This window comes from Podarcis tiliguerta, assembly GCF_965153285.1.
Source record: "Podarcis tiliguerta genome assembly, chromosome: 11".
Lineage (NCBI taxonomy): Eukaryota > Metazoa > Chordata > Lepidosauria > Squamata > Lacertidae > Podarcis > Podarcis tiliguerta.
This window is the reverse complement of record NC_139544.1, coordinates 5,200,133-5,222,515: the sequence shown is the minus strand read 5'-3', so window position 1 is coordinate 5,222,515 and position 22,383 is coordinate 5,200,133.

Here is a 22,383-nt window from a genome sequence, read left to right as displayed (position 1 = left end):
TTGAGAGAGCACTCTGGAGTAATGTAGTGCCAGGGGCTTTCGGTGGATTAAAATGGCATCTGGTATGCTCACTCAGTGCTGCTGCCTCGCACAGCGTTCGGTACTTGGCAGACAGAATAAAAATACTTCTTGAAGGGGACTGGATGTGCCAGCAACCTGCCTACAATGGGCTGACTGGATCCCTTTAAGAAATTTTGAACTTTGCTTCTCAGTGTGAGAAGTGCACTGAGTGGCTGTAGAAAACCATGTAAACTGTTCACCCTCCTCGTCCCACATCCCAGGTGCCATGGAATAATAATAATAATAATAATAATAATAATAATAATAATAATAATATTTTATACCCCACCCATTTGGCTGGGCCTCCCCAGCCATTCTGGGTGGCTCCCAACAGAATTCAGTGGTACCTCTAGTTACGAACTTAATTTGTTCTGGAGGTCCGTTTTTAGCCTGAAACTGTTCTTAACCTGAGGCGTGCTTTTGCTAATGGGACCTCTTGCTGCCGCCGCGCCGCCGGCACACGATTTCCGTTCTCATCTTGGGGCAAAGTTCTCAACTCGAGGTAACTCTTCCAGGTTAGCGGAGTTTGTAACCTGAAGCGTTTGAAACCTGAGGCATTTGTAACTCGAGGTACCATTGTATTAAAAACACGATAAAACATCCAACATTACAAACTTCCCTAAACAGGGCTGCCTTCAGATGTCTTCTAGAAGTCAGTTGTTTATTTCCTTGACATCTGATGGGAGGGCGTTCCACAGGGCGGGCGCCACTACCCAGAAGGCCCTCTGCTTGGTTCCCTGCAACCTGACTTCTCACAGGGAAGGAACTGCCAGAAGGCCCTCGGAGCTGGACCTCAGCATGGAAGCATGTTCTACCACTGCAGTACTTTGACCAAGGCTTCTGACAAATTCAATGTGAAAGCAACAAAAATGCCCATTCCAAAAGCTGCAAGATACAATATTAGTCAGAGTAACAGGACTTTCATGGACATAAGAAGAGCCTGTTGGATCAGGCAAATAGCCCATCTAGTCCAGCATCCTGTTCTTACGGGGGCCAAGCAGGATGCGACCATGAGAGACCTCTCTTCCTGTCATTTCCAGCAGCTGGTACCCAGAGGCTGCCTCCAACTGTGGAGGCATAAAACATGTCATTTTAAACCCCAGCTATATCAATAAAAGTTTGTTTTGTATTTTTTTGCCAGAAATATTTGGCTTCCAGACAAGTCCAGTAGCTGTAAGTGATAGCACTCACCCTTTGATTTGGTGTATTCCTGATGTCACTATGCATTTCTGCTAACCAAAGGCCACGGGGTTCATGACTTAACAGAATTCTTTACCAGTCTGTGTATGTTTGACCAAATAGAATTCCAAAGATTTTCTGGGATTTCTTCTAGTATCCTTAGGATCAGGTCATGAAATGTTATGAGAATCCAGACTATGTCAGTAAATGGGACACCATGCTAAGAAACTGAATTTTGCATGCCCAACTCTGGGAGTGAGTCTCATTGAATTTAGTGGAACTTACTTTTAACTGAACATGCATCAGATCACACTACAGAATCATTATATTAACAGGTTTATTTAACACCTGCACTGAGAGACTTTTTTGTGTGAAGCGCTGACTGACGTTTTTGAGCAAACTTTTGGGATGTGGCTATGTGCATGCTAACAATTACTCAAGTGACGTATGCACTGAAAAGATTGCAAAGTTAAAAGGCATGTGTTTACACGAAGACTTGGCTAGACATGTGTTTGAATGTACAATTCATTTTCATTTTGAGCAAACACTTTTCTGATCCCTATCTTTTAAAATAACAAGTGAATATGTTTGTGCTGGAAATAAAATAAAATAATTATTTGCTAGGTCACCCTAACATCTTTTACACCCTAACATTAAGCATTGAAGAATACATCACACACATGGCAACAACAATTGCTACAAGTCATTTTGGTATGTATGTGGTATTTCTTTTTTTTTCTTTTTTTTAAATAAGAATAGTAATCAGGTTTTGTGCCAAGCTTTTTTAATGTGCTGAGAAACCTCCCCCTAGTCTGTATGAGAAATCCTTATGACAACCTGACCAAGTAGGCCTGTTTTTGTTTTTTTATCTCCTTACAGATTGTGACCAGAGGCTGAATTATAATGGCTAACCCAACTCATCTGCTACACTTCGCAAGCTGAAGTCTAATACATCACTGTCAATCTGATTCGTAGACCTACAAAGATTCCATGTGTACATGGGATTTTTTGAATATACTCCATTCCCCATCAACTAAGGTGGATGGAAAAAATCCTTACACATCAAGAAACACACAAGAAACAGGTCTGCCTGTTTTCTAGTGAAATGAATCCAGAAACCAGTATAGTTTAGTCTTTCTTTATGTAGCACAGGGATCCTGTCTGTGAACTTGGAAAAAATAAGACTTTTGAACTCCCCCCCACCCCCAAAAAGCTGCACACATATTGGTACTTTCCCATTTACTTCAGTTGTATTGTCCCCTGATTCCCTATCCCCAATTAGGAGATGAGCTTACGTATGTTCCTTAGGCCCCCTCCTCATTTTAAGGCTCTCATCTGCTCACTCAAATGGCTGAATAAGGCTTAAGTAAGCTTAATGAATAGCTGTTGGAAGATATTTACCATGCAATTCAATTTATGTATTTTTTTTTCTAATTCTAATCTATGTTCATGAAGATCTATGAGCATACAACAAGATAAGGGTACATATTAATGCTGATATAATTCTGTAATTATACCCTGCAAATCTTTCTGATACCCCTCCCCTTTTCAATCTTTGGTCTCAGGGAACCTAAATACCTTTCTCTTTCTTTTCCTTTTCCTTCTTCTTTAGTTCTCATGATTGGTTTATATGTAAACTCCACTATTAATCAGGACAAGAGAGAAAAGTTTCCTGACTGCTTAACATGCATTCTAAGAACATCTTAGAACCTGCATTCTAAGATGTGTCTTAGAAACACTTGGTTTCTCTTTTGCCATATGTGATACCTCAAATAATAGACCAGGTATAAAAGGTGTGACAATTAATTTCTGCAGCAAATTCCACTTAATACCTTCTGTAGAAACAATAAGGGTGGGTGACAGCGGCTATCCCTTCTCCCCGCCTCCTGTGTCAACATTCTCTCTTGGTGTACTTCATTAAATCAAGATGATATAAGTCCCAGAAGGCCAAGTGCAAATTTTAAAGCAGTATTGATTTAACCTTCCCTCTGTAAATATTTCATAGTTCTATAATGTGCAAATGCAGTGGCACACAGAACAAAAGATTGCCTTTTTCTGCACCCAGAAAGGACATATGCCCATATTTATTAGGCAACTTGCAGGTGCGGCGGGAGTTCACATACAAAAGCACATGTGGCACTCTGTTGGCATTAGCATTGCTGAAAGGTTTGTGTCACATTACTTGGAACACACCTGACCTTATATATTAGCTTACACTTCTTTGGTATCAACTGAGTCCTATTCATCATGCCTAGGAAGAAGTAGAACATACGATGAGAGGTAGGTATCAGTTGCGTGTTGAGGCTCCCAATGCCACCCCCCAAAAAATTCACACATCACACATCAATTTTTGTTTAAGGTTTTTGGCATAATTTTGGCCACAACTTTATTCAAATACAAAAAATGTGAGTGGTTGCTTAGGCATTGGTTATGACTATCTGTCCTTGCCCCCAGGGACAGAACTGACTTCCGGATTCCAGCGGAAGCCAGCGTGGCAAACAAGTATTGGGTGAGAAATGAAGCTGGGCATCAGTCCCTCACTTCTCACCCTCATGTTCCTGTGGGGCTTGCACGGCCCAAGTCCGATGCCAGGGACAAGGACGAAAGAATGGCAAGCCCCTGGATTCCTTTAATGGAATTCCCTTTCCGCACCACCATTGGAGGGGTAGGCACTTACCCCTCCACAACCAATTTTAACAATGGCTAACCGCCAACCTTACAAGTTGTGACAATTTGCTACGCAGTAGGCAAAAACCAAATGGCACCAGCCAATCAGCCAGATGGCAAAATTCCTACCAGGCCCCCGCTCCAAGGCAGACGACCCCATGACAGACATAGCAAGGTCAAGCGAACAAAAAACTCCCCCCCATTAAAGGGAGGGTGGGCGGGTGATCTGGTACAAAACAGCCAAGAGGACGCCCAACGTTGGGCGTCCAGTATTTAAAGACTCTGACCCCACCTCCAAATTGGCAACATTCAAAACTCCCCAGCGACCGAATTTTAACCACTTTGCTGCCTGGGTTCTATCCAAAATCTGCCCAGCAACAGACGGGGTGGCTTGTAATCCCCAAACCACAACACGTGCTCTCTGCTATGGAGAACACGCTTTCTGAGTCTGCCTGCTGCAAGTGAATACATCAGTAGCTAATTCTCTGTTATAAATGTGGTTAGTAGAAAAAACACCCCTGCAATTTAATAGACATGGGGAAGTCCATTTAGGGATGGAAGATTCTGGCACCTTTGCCTATCCAAACTTTGCCAACTGCTGTCTGTAAGCAGGGGTGAAACTAGGCTTTATTTCACCTGGGTCAAAGACCACGTTTGGCAGCCCCCCCATTTGTACACATGCAGAGACTTCACCCTATGCAAAAAACCTGGCTAGCTCCCCCTACACTACAGCTCTGGTGTAAGCTTGGCAAAAATCATTCACCAGACCTTTCCTTACATGTTTACTTAACGCATCCATGCATCTTGTTTTTCCTTGAATAATAACAGGTGCAAGGAAGTGCAATTCTGACTGGGAAGGCAGCATATGTGGAAAAAAGGCTTGTCCCCCCCCCCCTTTCCCCTGCCCTCTGCAGGTTGGGCCATAAAAAAGTCTCCTTTAGACTTCAGACCAGAGCTAAAAAGGAATTCTTTGTTTGCCTTAAGCCTTTGATGTGAAGGGATGAATATACATGTTAGGCTGCTGTGGCATCTTGGCCTTTTGTTTTTTGAAAGTCAGCCCTGAAAAGTGAGTTACAGATTTCTCAATAAATAATAATCACAACTCCCAAGCTGATTTTTAAGGCATTCCAGATCTGTATGGGACACAGAAGCCTCCAAATGTCATTTGGATCACATATTCACTTTTCCCTTTGCTTCTTCTCTCTGCATACCCAGGAACCTGTTTGTTGTATTTAAGGTTTGGGGCAGATCTGAGCTACATAAGCCATACTTTAATTTATCAGAACTGGAGAGCAGCCAGGTTTTGTATCAGGAGTTTTTAATGTTTGACGTTTTACTATGTTTTTATATGTGCTGGAAGCGGGGTATAAATTATTATTATTATTATTATTATTATTATTATTATTATTATTTATTATTATTATTATTATTATTAATTATTATTATTATTATTAATTATTATTATTATTATTATCCCCCCGAATTCTTGTTGTCTAACCTGGTATCTGCAGCACCCGGAAGACATTTATGTGACCTGCAACTTTTTATACTTTATATTAAAAAAGTCTGCCATAACATTTTGCCCGATGAAAAGTTCTGGAGAACCTGAAAACATGCCACATTTTCATGACATTTTAGCTGGTCCTAAAGAGCTATCACCCAACAAGGGGTTTTGGCATGAAAATACTCTGCAGCTAGATAGCTCAAATCTCAGGTCTCATAAGCAAACCTCAGCCGACTGTACCATATAACCATTGTTACTTTAAAGCTGAACTTGGCTACATCTGTAATAGACTGTTCTAACTTCTAGGATTACATTTAGTTTTAACAAGGACTTCAGAATTAATCTCTGTATGTCTTCCCATCTCCTTCCACTCCACCGAGCTTTTAAAACATAAATGTCCTCAAGCAATATACCAGTAATCTTGAAACAGTGGAAGCAAATAACATGACAACCAAACTTTTCTTTTTGCTGCCACCTATTACAAAACAAAACACCTCTTCTCTTTCCAAACCTAACCAAGCATATTAAATATCTGCTGCTTTGTTCCTTCTCTGATATGGAGATTATTTCTGAGTAATACAGTAAAGAAGAAAATCACTGAAAAGGAAAACACAGCTATTTTGACATGGGGGAAGATTCACCTCTTGGAGGCTTTCTGTGTACTGAAGAAAGGTACAGTATGTGTATATGGCTGTTGAGATATATAGTATACCAATGGAATTGCTGGTAAGGGTCGAAATTCCTTTTCATATTGGTTGGGTTTATTTCAGATGTCACACCTTGTTATGAACATATGAAGAGGCTACCAGGCTACGCTAAAGACCCATCTAGCACTGTTCTCACAGTGGCCAACCAGATGCCTGTGGGCAGCTCAAAAGGAACAGCATTCTTCTCATGGGTGAGTCCCAGCAACTAGTGTTCAGAAACATACAACCTCCAATGGTGGAGGTAGAAAAGTGGAGATGGACCATTGCTAAATTTTCCCACAGCATAACTTTTTGGGTATACCAAATTTTCTTGCTTTCCAGAATAGAATAAAAATGCAATATTTCTAAAATGGTCAGATTTTCCACTTCTCTTTCCCAGCATGTGCTGTCATAGTCATGCTGGCCACATGACCCGGAAGCTGTACGCCAGCTCCCTTGGCCAATAAAGCGAGATGAGCGGCCACAACCCCAGAGTCGTCCGCGACTGGACCTAATGGTCAGGGGTCCCTTTACCTTTTTAAACTGATACTCTAGTTCCACTTTAGCTGATGGCATCGTAAGGGTGCAATCCTATCCACAATTATTTTGGAAGAAAGGTAGCTGTAGGGTAAGTTCTGGAACACAGACTGCAAATACTTCTGAGTTTATTATTTCAATTTAGAGACTGCTTCACCTGAAGGATTTGAGTTGTAAAACAATATGTCAGCACACCTATTACAATATACATATATCCATTATTGCTGTTAGCCACTCTGAATGCCATTTGATGGAAATGCAGGATACCAATCTAATATATAAATGTTTATGCCATTATGCATCAACATAACCTTTTCCTGCTTTCGCATGGGCTTCCTTCTGAATATGATCAGTAGAATCATTTCACTCTGAAACAAACCCAATACCAAATACATTATATGATGAACACCAAAGCCACATGTCACTCTCTTTGTTGCAAGAAGGACATATGCAAGGGCAAATCAATTGGAATTAAAGTAAAAAGTGACATGCGAGGTCTGCAGGGTTGTGTCTTGGGACCGATGTTGTTCAATGTCTTTATAAATGGCTTGGAGGAAGGAGTTGAGGGGATGCTCATCAAATTTGCAGATGACACCAAACTTGGGGGGGGGGGGAGACGGGGACGGGGAGCTAATGCTGCAAAAGACAGAATTAGGATTCAGGATGACCTTAACAGATTGGAGAACTGAGCCTGAACTAACAAAATGAATTTCAACAGGGAGAAGTGAAATATTCTGCACTTAGGCAGGAAGAATCTGCTGCACAAATATAAGATGGGGTATTTCTGGCTTCCCATAAGTATATGTGAAAAGGACCATAACATGAGTCAACAGTGTGATGCAGCAGCAAAAAAAGCTAATGCTATTTTAGGTTGCATCAACAGAGGTCTAGTGTCCAGATCAAGGGAAGTAACAACACCACTCTATTCTGCCTTGGTCAGGCCACACCTGGAATACTGTGTCCAGTTCTGGGCACCACAATTTAAGAAGTGCATTGACAAGCTGGAACGGGTGCAGAGGGGTGTGACCAAAGATGATCAAGGATCTGGAAATCAAGGAGGAACGGTTGAAGGAGCTGGGTATGTTTAGCCTGGAAAGGATCAAATATCTAAAGGGCTTTCACATGGAAGATGGAGGAAACTTGTTTTCTCTTGCTGTGGAGAGTAGGACTTGAAATGATGTCTACAAGTTACAAGACAAGTTACAAGATAGTAGATTCTGACTCAACATCAGAAAGAACTTTCTGACAGGAAGAGCTGTTTGACAGTGGAACAGACTCCCTCGGGAGATGGTGGACTTTCCTTCCTTGGAGGTTTTTAAGCAAAGGTTGTGTGGCCATCTGTCATGATGCTTTAGTAGAAATTCCTGCATTGCAGGAGGTTGGACTAGATGACTCTCAAAGTCCCTTCCAACTCTACAAGTCCATGACTATGATTCTAGGAAAATAGATCTAGCCCTGTTCTGGAGCAAAGTCAAAGTGCCTTCTATGCACACATATGACTGGGCCTTCTAAATGCTCTGCAATGGGTAAGGCCCTACTCTAGTATGCTCCACGTTCCCAGGATGGCCTTTTTTTAAAATCTCCTGCTCTTGCAGACTGAGTTTCTTTGTTGGTCTGGGCTTTGTGGAAGATATAAGCTATTCTATGTCTGAACCCTCAGGCACATGGCAGACGATTGGTTATTTCATTCTAAAATGCTTAGTAGCCTGAAGATAGAACTTGTGTTATACTCTTGTGTTCTTTATTGGCTAATACAGTGAGGCCACAATACTCAAAATCTTTCTTCTGGAGTATTCCCAGTGAAGCCAATGTGTTTCCTATGAAGCCTGGAGTTTGAAGATTGCAACCAGAGGCAAGAGCACCAGATTGAAGAAGCACACATCCCTTGCTTCCTAGTGTTAAAAGAGTCTTTAATAAAAAAAAGGAAAAGAAGGGGGAAAGGTGGTAAGAGAAGCACAACTCTCTTTTTTTTAAAGGAAGATAAATCAAAAGTTTCTAGCTGTGCCTTAGTAGTTTTTATCACCTTTGTTCTGTGCAAAGAGTTTGCTTAAAAGTTCTGCAGCAGAGAGCACTAAGCATGAAACAGACTTTTCGCACCTTCTTCATGAACCAACGTGCTCTGTTACACTTGTAGAAATGTCCCTATATGTAAGAGGCAGACAGGCATCCTAGCAACGTGAAATTCACTGACAGCAGCATTAAACTTTAAAAGAATTATAAAATGAGACAAACAAAAGCCCTTAAAATTCCAGGAGAGCCTTTCAGTGTACAGCTTATTGAGCATTATTTGATCAATAGTATGGACTATGGCAGGCACTCTGGCCCATGTTATGTTTGCAACTCCTGTGGCAATTTAATGGAACTAGTTTATATTTCCCCCCTCATTTTGTCTGACCCTTGTCTCTAGTAACTGCTGTGGCAGAAAGGGTCATCAGCACTGTACTGACAGTGGCAGGAACTTGACACAGCAACTTGGCAGTCACCTTCATTTTAAGATTCTATAGAGTTCAGCAGCTTTATTTAGACTTCCAGTAATACATCACCAGATATCAACTACTGAAACAAGAGGAACTCTGTACAAACCTACTCAGGTTTTAAGATCATCCAGAAAGCGCCACCAGTTCATGGGTAATGGGGTGTACCTTGTCATCAGTAGTGATATGACCCACCCTTTTCTCATGGCTGGACAGGGCAGTTAATAGGTTGGAGTTACATGGCTGCTCCATTGGGACCACTGCCACCAATTTCAGGCTCCCATTGCAGCATCTACATGGCACTGACCTCATTGATTTACAGTAGACAGGCAAGGTAAAAATTTAAGGAAGACTGTGTATACAACCATACATTGAAAGCACTTCCCTCAAAGACTCCTGGAAACTTTAGTTTCTTAAGGGTGCTAGGAGTTGTAGTTCTGGGACAGCTAAACTACAGTAGCAACATGGTATGCCACTGTGATTAACTACACCATTAAAGTTGACTGGAAATAGATGAGGGAGACTCAGCACATTGCACAACATGCTATGCTGATTTCTCTTTTTGCAAAATTAATGTTTCTGTAAGATTGCTTAAGATGCTCCTTAAAGTTGCATTAATTCTCCCATCTCTGGTGCCCAGTTGCATAGGTTGTGTCGTATTTTTAAAAAAGAAAAAATTGCCTAGTAGAGCCTGCTAGGATATCAGAAGATAAGAGAGAAGCAGCTGAAACATTCACATTTTCCCTCTCTTTCTAACTCTTCTGGGTGGAAAGAAATGAGGTAGATTCAGCACATTTTTGTTTATGAGAGTGGTAAGTTTTTCCCAGCCCAGGCACACTTGGCAATAATAATAAATGGTACTGTTATTTTGACAGAGCCCCTGTGGCATTTCCCTGCCTGACAGGAACAGTTCCTGGCTTCACACCCTTGGATAGGGCTCATCATTATTGTTTAGTTCTTAATGAATACTGATAAAATATTCATTGCCATTTGAAACTGCATTTTATTTTATTTTCTCAAGGTATTTTGAAAGAAATTCCTGTGTGGGCAACTAGAGATATCCTGCAATAAAAGTCCATAAAAATGGGTCAACAAAATGAAAGCATCTATAAAAGCAGGTTATGACGACTTCTAGTGTGTGTTTTGTGCTGACCTGGCTTTCTCTTTCTTCCTGAAATATTAATTGCTGATTTTCTAGTTTCTTCTTGAGTACTAACAGGTGCACACGTACAAATTCTTACCCAGACTTCTTCTCCTCTTAAAGTTTTGTGGGGGGTTTTTTTTGGTTCTGTGAGGAACAATTGCCACTTGTCAAAATAGGTTCCATGTGTACTTGATTAATTGAAGTCAGCAGACACTACTGAAGTATTCTTTGACTGGATGTGGTACTTAAAATGTCATCTTACTGCAGAATCAAATGAAGAGACATGTTTAACAAGTAAACTAAAGTAGCAGAGGGAGAAAGCAAAAAAGCACAGGGTACTTCCAAACCAGGGACAGGAGGTTATACAGATTATTCACAGATGCGGGTGGCGCTGTGGTCTAAACCACTGAGCCTCTTGGCTCGCCAATCAGAAGTTTGGTGTTTCGAATCCCCATGACGGGGTGAGCTCCCATTGCTTTGCCCTAGCTTCTGCCAACCTAGCAGTTTGAAAGCATACCAGTGCAAGGAGATAAACAGGTACTCCTGTGGCAGGAAGGTAAACAGTATTTCCATGTGCTCTGGCACTTGTCATTGTCCTTTGTGAGCCGGTAGCGGTTTAGTCACTCTGGCCACATGACCCAGAAAGCTGTCTGTAGACAAACACCAGCTCCCTCGGCCTGAAAAGCGAGATGAGCATCACACACCATAGTCGCCTTTAACTGGGCCTAACCATCCAGGGGTCCTTTACCATGATCTTTTTTGGACTACTTAAAGAAATATTATAATACTTGGACTACAACCCCCATTAGCCCCTGGCTGTGCTGGCTGGGGCAGATGGGAGTTGTAGTCTAAAACACGGAGACACGGACACGGAGCAATGGATCCAAACTACAAGAAAGAAGATTCCATCTAAACATTAGGAAGAACTTCCTGACAGTAAGAGCTGTTTGACAGTGGAATTTGCTGCCAAGGAGTGTGGTGGAGTCTCCTTCTTTGGAGGTCTTTAAGCAGAGGCTTGACAACTATATGTCAGGAGTGCTCTGATGGTGTTTCCTGCTTGGCAGGGGGTTGGACTCAATGGCCCTTGTGGTCTCTTCCAACTCTATGATTCTACATATGGAAGGCACCAAGGGAGGGGGGGGAGGTTGAGTTACACTATGGCCTTTATTCAAGTAGGAAGGCCAGCTGACTAGAGAAGCCAATCAAACTTCATGTGTTACTAACTCTGGCCTGGTCTTGCAGGATTCCTGGAAAACCTATATGGAAATTCACCAAGCCATTGGTCTCCTTCCCAGCTGCCAATGCTGACAGAAAAGTATTTTGTCATTGTGTGTTAAAGTAAGACGCCAGAACCACACCAGAATAAAAATAAACAAAAATAAGCCATTGTATTCTGCACTCTCATTCTCATGAACTGAAATCTGATTTAGGCTGCAATTTGCGCACACTTGCCTGGAAGCATGTCCTGAGTAGGGCTTTGCTTTGAATAGAACTCTATAGGATCACACTGTTAGTTCATCAATCTATCTAATAAACACCATCACGTACCTTCCAAGAGCCCAGTTTAATCGGGAGAGCCATGCTTTCCTTGAAGATGCCTCTGCCTCCATCCCGAGGCACCCCGATATTGCACTGGCTGTGAATGGGGCTCACAGAAGCAGATGCAACAGCAACTTTGTGAAGAAGCACTTCCCAGCCTTTGACCTTTCCCCCTATGTCGAGCAGCCAGCTTACAGGGCTTTGGGAAAGGATTTTTATGAGCAGAATTTTGGAGCATATGCCCTCCCAGCTCCCTAATTAATATAACCTGCAGCTTGTTATTTAGTCAGTGCTCCCCCCCCCCTAAAAGAAATGTTTAGGGGTACTCTCAGTTTCCTACTCATATTGAAATACTGCCCCTCAATGAGGCCAAACTTAGATTCACAAAATGTTTACGGGTATGCGTCCCCCCAGAAAAAGCACTGTATTTTAGTACAAAATAACAAGACAAAGGAAAGGATTTCTTTTCTATTTCATCTTTCCATTTTTGCCTAATATGTTTTTATTTATTATTATTAATTACAACAGCATAACATAATGTAGAGAGCAGAGTAGAAACCTGTACAGCCCCAAATCAGAAGCAAACAACATAATATAATATAATATAATATAATATAATATAATATAATATAATATAATATAATATAATATAATATATAATAATAATAATAATAATAATAATAATAATAATAATAATAATTAATAATAATTTTTTATTTATACCCCGCCCTCCCCAGCCATGGCTGGGCTCAGAGTGGCTTACAAGCAATACAGTGGTGCCTCGCAAGACAAAATTAATTTGTTCCACGAGTCTCTTCGTCTAGCGGTTTTATCGTCTTGCGAAGCAACCCTATTAGCGGCTTAGCGCTATTAGCGGTTTAGCGGCTATTAGCGGCTTTTAAAGGCTTAAGGGATTAGCGGATTAGCTGCTAAAAGGCTATTAGCGGTTTAGCGGCTTAGAAAAAGGGGTTGGGGAGCGGGGAAAAATCTCAAGACTCGCAAGACATTTTCGTCTTGCGAAGCAAGCCCACAGGGGAATTCATCCTGCGAAGCGCATCGAAAAACAGAAAACCCTTTCGTCTAGCGGGTTTTCCGTCTTGCGAGGCATTCATTTTGCGGGGCACCACTGTAATAAAAACAAGATGAATGATTACAACTTAAAAACAAAAATAAAATACAACATTAAAATAATGGAACATTAAAATATTAAAACGATGATGAATGCAGGAATTTGAAAGTGCAAAAAGCGAATGAATGAGGCAATCAAACATTTTTGGGTGATGTGTTTGTTCCTTTCTGGTGACCTGTAAGCATGGCTATCTGAAAAAATGCTAGAAAACACAAGTTGTTTTGAAGGATGTCATAAATTGCTATCTTTCCATGGGTGCATGCAAGACTCTAATCATGCCACCGGAGGGAGAATTCACTTGGTTGGTGACTCTTCCATTTTAAAAATGGCCGGGTGAACTGGACAAGGATTCACTCATTCAAACTGCCAGATCAATTCATGAGGAAAACTATAAGAGACTTCCCCACTCCAGTCAACATAGAAAGTGGAGTATTTATTGATCTACATAAGTTACACTCTGCTTTTCAATTTTATCATGTACCCAAAGCAGCATATGAATTTGGAGAGAGGCATTTGAGGGTGTAAGTGAGAAATTGTGTGTGCTGGGGGCTGAAGGGGGCTGCTGGCAGATTATCTGGAGATGGCTCTCACTTGGAGAAAAGATAGAAAGAACTTTCCTTAGGGGAAACTCAGGTTATGTAGAGAGATTTTTCTGTATTCTTGCATAATTGAGCTCTCTCCCCACAAAAAAATATGTTTTCCTTAAATGTAAGTCTGGTGGTGGTAAGTATTTTCAGTTCCTTTAGTTAGATCTAGCTGTGAGTTTGAGGGGATCTAAGAAAATTTTCAGGAGTTACAAAAATCACCTCTGTTCTCATTGCTTCTCAGTGCAATGGCTTTTGGTTTAATTCTGATTCATACTTTCATCCCAAATGTTGCTCTTTAATGTATGGCCTATTTCTGCAGAGGTTGGCATTTAGGGACTTATTTAGCTCTGGAAATCTTCTTTCTTTCCACAGTGACTCCAGCCAAAAGTGAGATTGATGTGGTGTTTTCTTTTACGCGGTGAGAGAAATTTCATCAGGAGCAAAACACCTCTTCAGCATTGTACAGGTAATCTGCCCCGCTCCATCCCCTTCTTGCAGATACCCATATATTATAGAGCATAGGTTCACCTATAACATGTAGGCCTGGCTGGTGGAAGCAGTTGTTCATTGCATATGGGAAAGTGTGCAATAATAAAATGTTCATTTATTTTACCTTGCTACCCATGGCCAGATATAACTGAGTTAACTAAAAATACATTGCAGTGACAGGCCAGTTTTAATGAATAGACAGAAATGCTGAGGAAAACCTGTTCTGCTGTGTGTCATATATAGAAGTTCCTCGATACCTATCTGCTGAACAGAACTTGAAATTATTCCCCCGGAGGCAGCCATGGACTCCTACAGAAGTCTACTGAATTTATTTAATCTTCACTTGAGAAATGGTAGGAGCCTAAGGGTTTAACCACAAGTGTTATTTAAAAGCAAGAATTTCAAAGGACCTGTATGTTACAACCTAATATTTTTCCTTTCTCCAAGGCATCTAGGGGAGAAGTTGGATGGAAGGATGTGAGGGTACATTTGGAGAGCTGAAGATTACACAGGTTTGTATTTAGTCTTTTTTTTTTTTAAGGGCATGCAAGAAATATGGTTTATTATGCACACACATTTTTATTTTGATTTATGCAAGTTCTGAATTATTGTGCATCGACATGGAAGATTTGTACGCATAATGAACCATAATTCTCCCAAGTGAAGGAAATACTTACTTGGGAGAAAATAAGTCACTGACCGCTTATGCCTTTATGGATACTGTATATCTATATGTACTGTTCATTCATTCAACTACTGCACGTGCCTATAGCACACTCATGCAGTAGTCCTAGTCCAGGGTAAGATTCTTATTTTTTTCAGCTCAAGGGCCACAATCTGATATGGGGAACCTTCCGGAGCCCACATGTGAATGGGACAATAGATGTGTTTCTAGTAGGCTATAGTCCAGCCGCAAATCAGAGGTTTATACAGTTCCAACTCTCCATCTGAGCAATCAAGAGGTGTCATTACATTTGAAGGACCATTCCAGGCCAAAAAACAAACAAAAAAAAAACTACGGAAGGATTTGAAGTAGGCAAAGTTAGGGGTGTGGCCTGGGAAGGAGGCATAGCCTGAGGCATGCAAGAGGCCTCCAGAATGTGAAGCTCCAGGCTAGACAAAACTGCCCCATGCATGCCAATATCTGTTTAATTCCCATACATTTAAGTGAGAGGGCCAGCAGTTCTTGCACAGAGGAGCTTGCTACCATGGCTCTCTTGTGCCGTATTATTTAAACAAGAGTAAGTGGTTAATAAATCCACTCCATCAAGAAATGTAAATAGATACAGTATACGATGTAAGTGGCACAAGAGGGAGAGAGCCAGAGTGGTGTAGTGGTTATAATGTCTAATTAGCCCTGGGGAGATTGAGGCTCAAATATCCACTCAGGTTACTTCCCATTATACCAATTAAGGATTAATATAGGGACACTGAATTTTAGTCAGCTGCAGATTTTTCCATTACAGCATATAGTGGCTAGTCAAACCCTAAAAGCTCAAGCCTCTTGGGCTCTTACAGGATTGAAGAGGCTCTTATTAGCTCAGGATAATAAGGGCAGAGAGCTGGTATCCAAAAGAATTACTAGAACTGCACACAGTGGACCTTTACTGGGATGGAAATGTAATTGGGGAAAATGTGCGCAAATAGCCACGAAATGTTCCACTTATTTCCAGGAAGAGCTTTCTCAACAGTATAAACCAGTAACTACATCAAGGGACTGGCCATAAAAAATTGGACGTAGATGGCATTTCTAGAACATCTGAGCTTTCACCAAATTGCTGGTGTAGGGGCAGAGGTACCGTCTTCCATCTATGGTGGGAATGCCTGTTGGTTTCTAAATTTTAGGCTGAGGTTTATCAGGAGATCTCTAATATGTGCAAAAGCGATATTGTAATGACCTGCCTCCCTTTTTGTTTGTTAAATCTATGGAATGGCTGGGTGTGTAATTCACACTTGAAAGACCTGATAGTATGGGTGCTGCCTGCAGCCAGAATTGTAATAGTACACCAGTGGGAAGTATTAGGTCCAAAGTGGGCACCGGCAATTCAAGAAAAAATTACCCACAGTTTAAAGGTCTGGGAGGTTTTACACACTATATGGTGGGACTTTTGGAACTGGCGGACAAAATTCTCAGTGATGAGGAAAATCTGGTTGTATTGATGGACGCCTTTCCTGAATGCTGTATGTATGCTGTGAATCTGTTTGTGTGTGTTTGTGTGTGTGTGTGTGGAGACACACACACAGAGAATCTCCCCTCAGCTATGAAACTCACTAGATGTCCTTTTGTCAGTTGCTATTCATCAGCTGAACCTACCTGACAGGTCTGAAGTGGAGGGAAATTGTGTGTTTGTACACTGCCTTGAGCTGTTTGGCGGACAGGTAGGATATAAAAGTAATAATAAATGAATAACAATAAATAAATAATAAAATTGTTAAAGTCTTACTTTCCGTATTCACAAGTACTTTAAAATATTTATTTTGCACAGCCTAATCCAAGAATTGTAATGCAATCCTAGACCTCTCTTATGAGAAAAAGCAGCTATAACTTGCTTTAAAAGTGTATTTCTACAAACAAGTCTGAAATCAAGATACCATGAAGGGTATATATTATATGGTTCTATGAGCAAGAATTATTTGAAGTGCTAATGGTTAGTTTAGATAGGGGACGGCTGGGAGTTGCTTGAAATCTGATGGTCCGTGAAAACCACAAGAGAACATTTCATACACAGTGGAATATCTTTTAATTATAGGCATGTGAAATGGTTACTAAAATTCAAGATGCATTTAGATGGCAAAGTGAGTTTAGCTTCCCGAGAAAACCAGTCTGCTGTGATTCTGAAATATTTTTCCAAGACATTATTTTAAACAAAATATTCAATAAATTCCTAAAAGGAGGGTTCATTATGAGTCATGCTACTATAATTATTTACCTCTTACTAGAAAACTACCTACGAGTTCTTCACAAGAAATTCATTAGGCATATAATACAGATGCCACAATCCAGAACCCTTTGGTAGTGACATGGGGTTCCATTCATTTCTCATGTCTGCTCTGTTGCTGCTGTTGTTATTAGTAATAAGAACAATAATCACATTTGGATTACTGTTATGTGCTCTATGTAGGAGTGCCTTTGAAAAGTGCTCAGAAACTTCAACTGGTCCAAAGAGCTGCAGCCAGACTGTGAACCACCTGAGATCTGCAGATGAAGGGCAGTATACAAATTTAATAAATTAAAAATAATTAATTAATCCGGGTCACTTATAGGGAACATATGACTCCCTTTTGACATCTTCGCTGGCTACTAAAAAGGTAAAGGTACCCCTGCCCGTACAGGCCAGTCTTGACAGACTCTAGGGTTGTGCACCCATCTCACTCAAGAGGCCGGGGGCCAGCGCTGTCCGGAGACACTTCCGGGTCACGTGGCCAGCGTGACATCACTGCTCTGGCGAGCCAGAGCCGCACATGGAAACGCCGTTTACCTTCCCGCTAGTTAGCAGTCCCTATTTATCTACTTGCCCCCGGGGGTGCTTTCGAACTGCTAGGTTGGCAGGCGCTGGGACCGAACAACAGGAGCGCACCAACAGGGATTTGAACCGCCGACCTCTTGATCGGCAAGCCCTAGGCGCTGAGGCTTTAACCCACAGCCCCACCCGCGTCGCTGGCTACTGGTCAGGTATAATTCCAGGTATAATTCAAATTGCTGGTTAAAGCCTATAAAGTCCTATACCACTTAGGTCCAGACTATCTGAAAGACCATATTATCTTGTATAAAACTGCCAGGGCTCTGAGATCTCTCAGTCTTGCCGCCTTCAAAGGCATGTTTGGTGGAGACACTGGGGAAAGACTTCTTGGTGGCTCCTCCCAAAGTCCTAGAGGAGCTAGACTAGCCCCCTCCTTGTTGTCCTTCCACTGGCAGGTAAAGAAAAGAAAAATACAATATGCATTTTTTACACCTTTCTTGGCTGAAAAACTGTACTGCAAAATTCAGGTAAGTGTGAATTTCAAAGGACAGCTATGTTTCAGTTAGCATGGATTAGGTTTAATTCACCTTTGATACCCCATTCCTTGCAAAAGAATCCAGCTCAACTGCAACTCAATAAAGGTCAACCCTCTAACATGCAAAGTACTCATCAAGATGAGAGTAGCCTTGAGCATATGCACTGTGCTCACAATATCTGGGACTAGGATTTTCCAGACTGTCTTGAAAAGGAGAAGCTCTTCTCGTTTGAGAAATTAAGCACTACATTGAACTCTAAAACTAATGGTCTTCTTCTTCATTGGCAGGTCTGTAATCCTCCTGTTGTAACATGGTGGCACAGCCTTTCTTCAGCTAAGTGGTTTTTAATTCTTGTAACAAGGAAAATGCCTTGCCCTTCTCTGTGCTCTATATATTCTGAAGAATCCAATGCTCTAAGTACAAGGTTAGGCTCATCCTTCACAGAAACATTTATGTGAGTGGCAAATCAGAAAGTGGTCAATCACAAAGGCAGCTATAGAGATGTTTTTCATCTCTAGTAACAGCAGGATGCTAATGGTAGAGTTAAGAAGACCAAAAAAAAAAGGGAAAAAAATCCATTGATTTGTTGACAGAGGCCTAGCAGCTGTCACAGTAAAACACGGTTCTCTTGCACTTAATCAATGTCAGCCTCCAACCAAATCGTTTTGTAGCCCAGATGAAAAGCAATCAAGAGGAACACCTTCATAAGCATGAAGCCTGCTAGATGGAGTTCAATGAAGTGTGTCGTTAAGCTTAGACACTTCAAGTGTGATACATGACCCGCAAGCTAATTGGAATCCTTTAACCCTTTCAAAGGTTGCAACAGTTGCTGGCCTCCTCTTCTTAAAAAGCAGAGATTAGATTCCTATCTCAGCCTGTGATTTTTAAAACGCATCATGTGTCAGCTTTGATATGCAACCTTTACCCTCCCTGGAAAAGCTGAGCTATCATCATTAATTATTGCCTCTGTCTCAGGAACTGAAGATGTATATGTTAAACGTATCTTCTCCTCCCACCCACCCCCGCCTCCTCCCAATCCTTTTGGGTACCAGAATTTTCATGGGGTCTCCAAGAATACAGGCACTTTGAAACATGCCTTCATTAGCAGTTCTTAAAGCAACTTGAGAGAGACTATACTGGAGCCAGGAAATCCCTTCCCTTATTGTTTCCTCAGGTAAGTCAAAATAACGACATTATAGTAGACTAGCAAGTTAATTAACATCTTTTTTTAAAAAACAAACAACTGGCTTAATTTCACATCATTGAATTGTATTGACCGGAGCCAAGGCTGCCAAAAGGTTATGGACTTAGAGTAATTCAAATAAGTGGATAAACCAATAAAGCCTTCTATTTCAGGTTTGCTTGGGTTTTTTGTTTTTGACAGATTGGAGGGCTTCATGCAGCCTTACACCACAGCAAAGTGATAGATGAGGACTGCTATGTTATTTCTCAGAATTTTTGAATGAAGATTCCCTTCTGGACTGTACCTCCAGCGCCTAATCCTAACCAAGCACAGACCTTTTGCACAGTGCGTAAGCTTGTATTAGCAGCACCGTCTGCTAGCATGAAGGATCTGGAATTGCCCCACAGGCATCTTGTGGGAGGGTACCCCACAGGGTCACATAGAAACCACAGCATTAGTTCTAACATGAACAATATTTGGAAAAGACTGGCTTGTACAAGAAATTGTACCATCGATATCCTTCTGGTTAAGGGAGAAGCAAATGACTCATTTTGCAGAATATTTAAAATAAAACAAATGGACCAGCACTGGATTAAGGTTGGACAGGCGGTTCCCCAACACAGGGTGCCAAGCCAAGGGGTGCAAAATTGAGAAGATCCATTTTGGCCTTGCAGAGGGCTCCATGTTATGAAAGATCACCAAAATCTACCCCTGCAGTGGACAGACAGTTTTGTTAACATGTCTCTGAGCTGACTGTTGTAATCTGAGTGTGCCTATGAAGCTAGGGTTCTGAGCTGGGAGTTGGAGTTGTGCTCCAAAAACATCAGGTGCGCAGCAAGTTTGGGAAGGCTGTTCTAGGCAGATCTACTGTAAGGATAGCTGTTGAGTTGTTATGACAGGACAGGCAATTTTACAGAAGACCAGCTCAGGCTGCTTCTTTTGAGGTGTTTTCTACTTGGGTATAGTAATGTCACTGTGAAATATATATCTGTATTGCTTCAGAAAGGATGGTATAGAATAGTATAAACAAATCACAGCTTTTAACAAAGAAAAGTATTGAAAGCAAGCATGAGTCAAGCAGATGACTAATGAGGATATATCAGCCTTCTATTTGGCTTATATTTTTATCTGTGGTGTACATTTTGGAAGGGTCTTAGCTCAGTGTTGCTTGGCTAGTTTCCATACCCTTCAGTTATACCTAGCTAGTCAATAAGCACACACAATACTTTGCTGTCTTTCTTTGCTTTGTTCTTTCTTGCTCTTTCCTCCCTTTTGCTCGCCTCCCTTTTCAAATCCTCTTGCTGCTACCGGTTTACTTTAATCCTGATTGCCTTTCCCCCCACCACAGGGCACCACACACAACTCTCTCTAAATATACAGTTCAGCGCAACATAGCCAATGGAAATTGACATTTCCTACTTCTCAGGTTGGCGTATAGCTAATCAAAGCATCACAGTACACTATTATCCTCTGTATTTTCATGGATTTCATGCTATTATGCAATCATGCTGTTTCAAATACGAATAAATATTTAAGCTTAATGTCAGGCTTCTGAATCTGAAACTCAAGTAACAAGGCATGAGAGGCTCACTATTTATTTTGCAGTTAACAAAAGCAATAACAACAAAAAAAATCCCCTATGCTATGTATGCTGCAGAATGCACAGGATGTCATTAAGTTAAATCACACAGGTAGCTCAAGGGTGTTACTATGCGTTGGGAAGTTATTCAAACTGATATTAACTGGTGGTTCAGGATCTGCTAATTCTCTGGATAATTCTGAAGGCCCTTTTAGGCATTCCAAAGTGGGGCTAATGAATGTAGGGGGGGAGGGAGCAGTATTTCACAGCCCTTCCTATGCACATCCCTTAGAACCTTTGAAGGGAGAGCCTTCCATACATACAGCTGTATGTGTGTGGCTCTCTTCAGATGTCCTAATGAACTCACATAGGAAGGGGCAAAGCTTCCTGCTCCCTCTTGTGTGTTCATTATCCCCACTTTTAAATGCCTGAAATGACTATTATCTCTCTAGTTTGAAGTATAGGTTTGGAGTGCTGCGGAGGCCAGTTAGCCTGGACCCCTGCCATGAAACACCACTATTCAGATCAATCTCAACAATCCCTCCACAATGTGGATTTATATTGCTTTGCAAAAGAAGCCCGCAGAACAAATAGCCCAAGCTCCAGAAATAGATTGATTCATCCACCCCTACTTTAAAGCCCCATTGATTTCAGTGTGAGAATATCTGCTTGCTTTTTGCTGGATTGCGTCTTATATTTGCAATTGCATGTGTTATATCTTAACACGTGTCTATGCAGATATGTGCCTCGGAATGATGAGAGCTGCCTGCATGGGCAACAAAATGAATAGTGCGAACCAGGGCTAAGAGCAAGCGAGAATACAAATATTGCAGATTTCGGTCCAGTTGCAAATCAATACAAATGTCAAGAGACAAGGTAAAATTCCTGCTAGGGTGTGAAGGAGACATTAAACACTGACTGGAGTGCAACTTCGGCAGAAGGAGCTTTTCCTCAAGCACTGGGCTTACCTCATAATACATCAGCTCAGGTCAGTTTAGATAAATAGTCCTTACTATGGCCAAGAGCAATGAACCTCCAATAAGGCTACTCGGTGTTTTCCACCCCCTTTGCACCTTTCGTTGTAATAAGCAAAAAATAAGCCTTTGAGAGAAGCAAAGGAAAAAAATTCTTGCCATTGTAGCCCGAGAGAGAAAGGCAACCAAAGGACGCCAGTCTGGAAAATGTGTCCATTGACAACATATAAAGGAGGCAACAATGGGGTTGATTATGAATTCTTAGGCTCTTTCTCTTCCATCACCTCCAGCATCTCCATCAGTACTTTGTGAAACCTCAAAAAAGAACAAAAACAGTTATTTTCTGTCTAGATCTGAAGTTGTCTGAAATGGCAGAACTCACAACTAATCTTGCTTGCTTGTCTAGAATATATTATTTCTTTCTTTTGCCTGATGCTCGTGGCAGTGAAAGAAAGCTGTTTTAATAGTCATCATTTAATATGACCATTTCTAAGTCTCCACTCTGTTATGCTTGAATGATATGACCCTATGCAAACATATTGACATCAAGGTCTCTATGTATAATATGTATGCATGTATTTTATTTAAAAGCATTTATACACTGAGACACACACACACAGAGAGAGAGAGAGAGAGTAGTGTTACATTATAATGT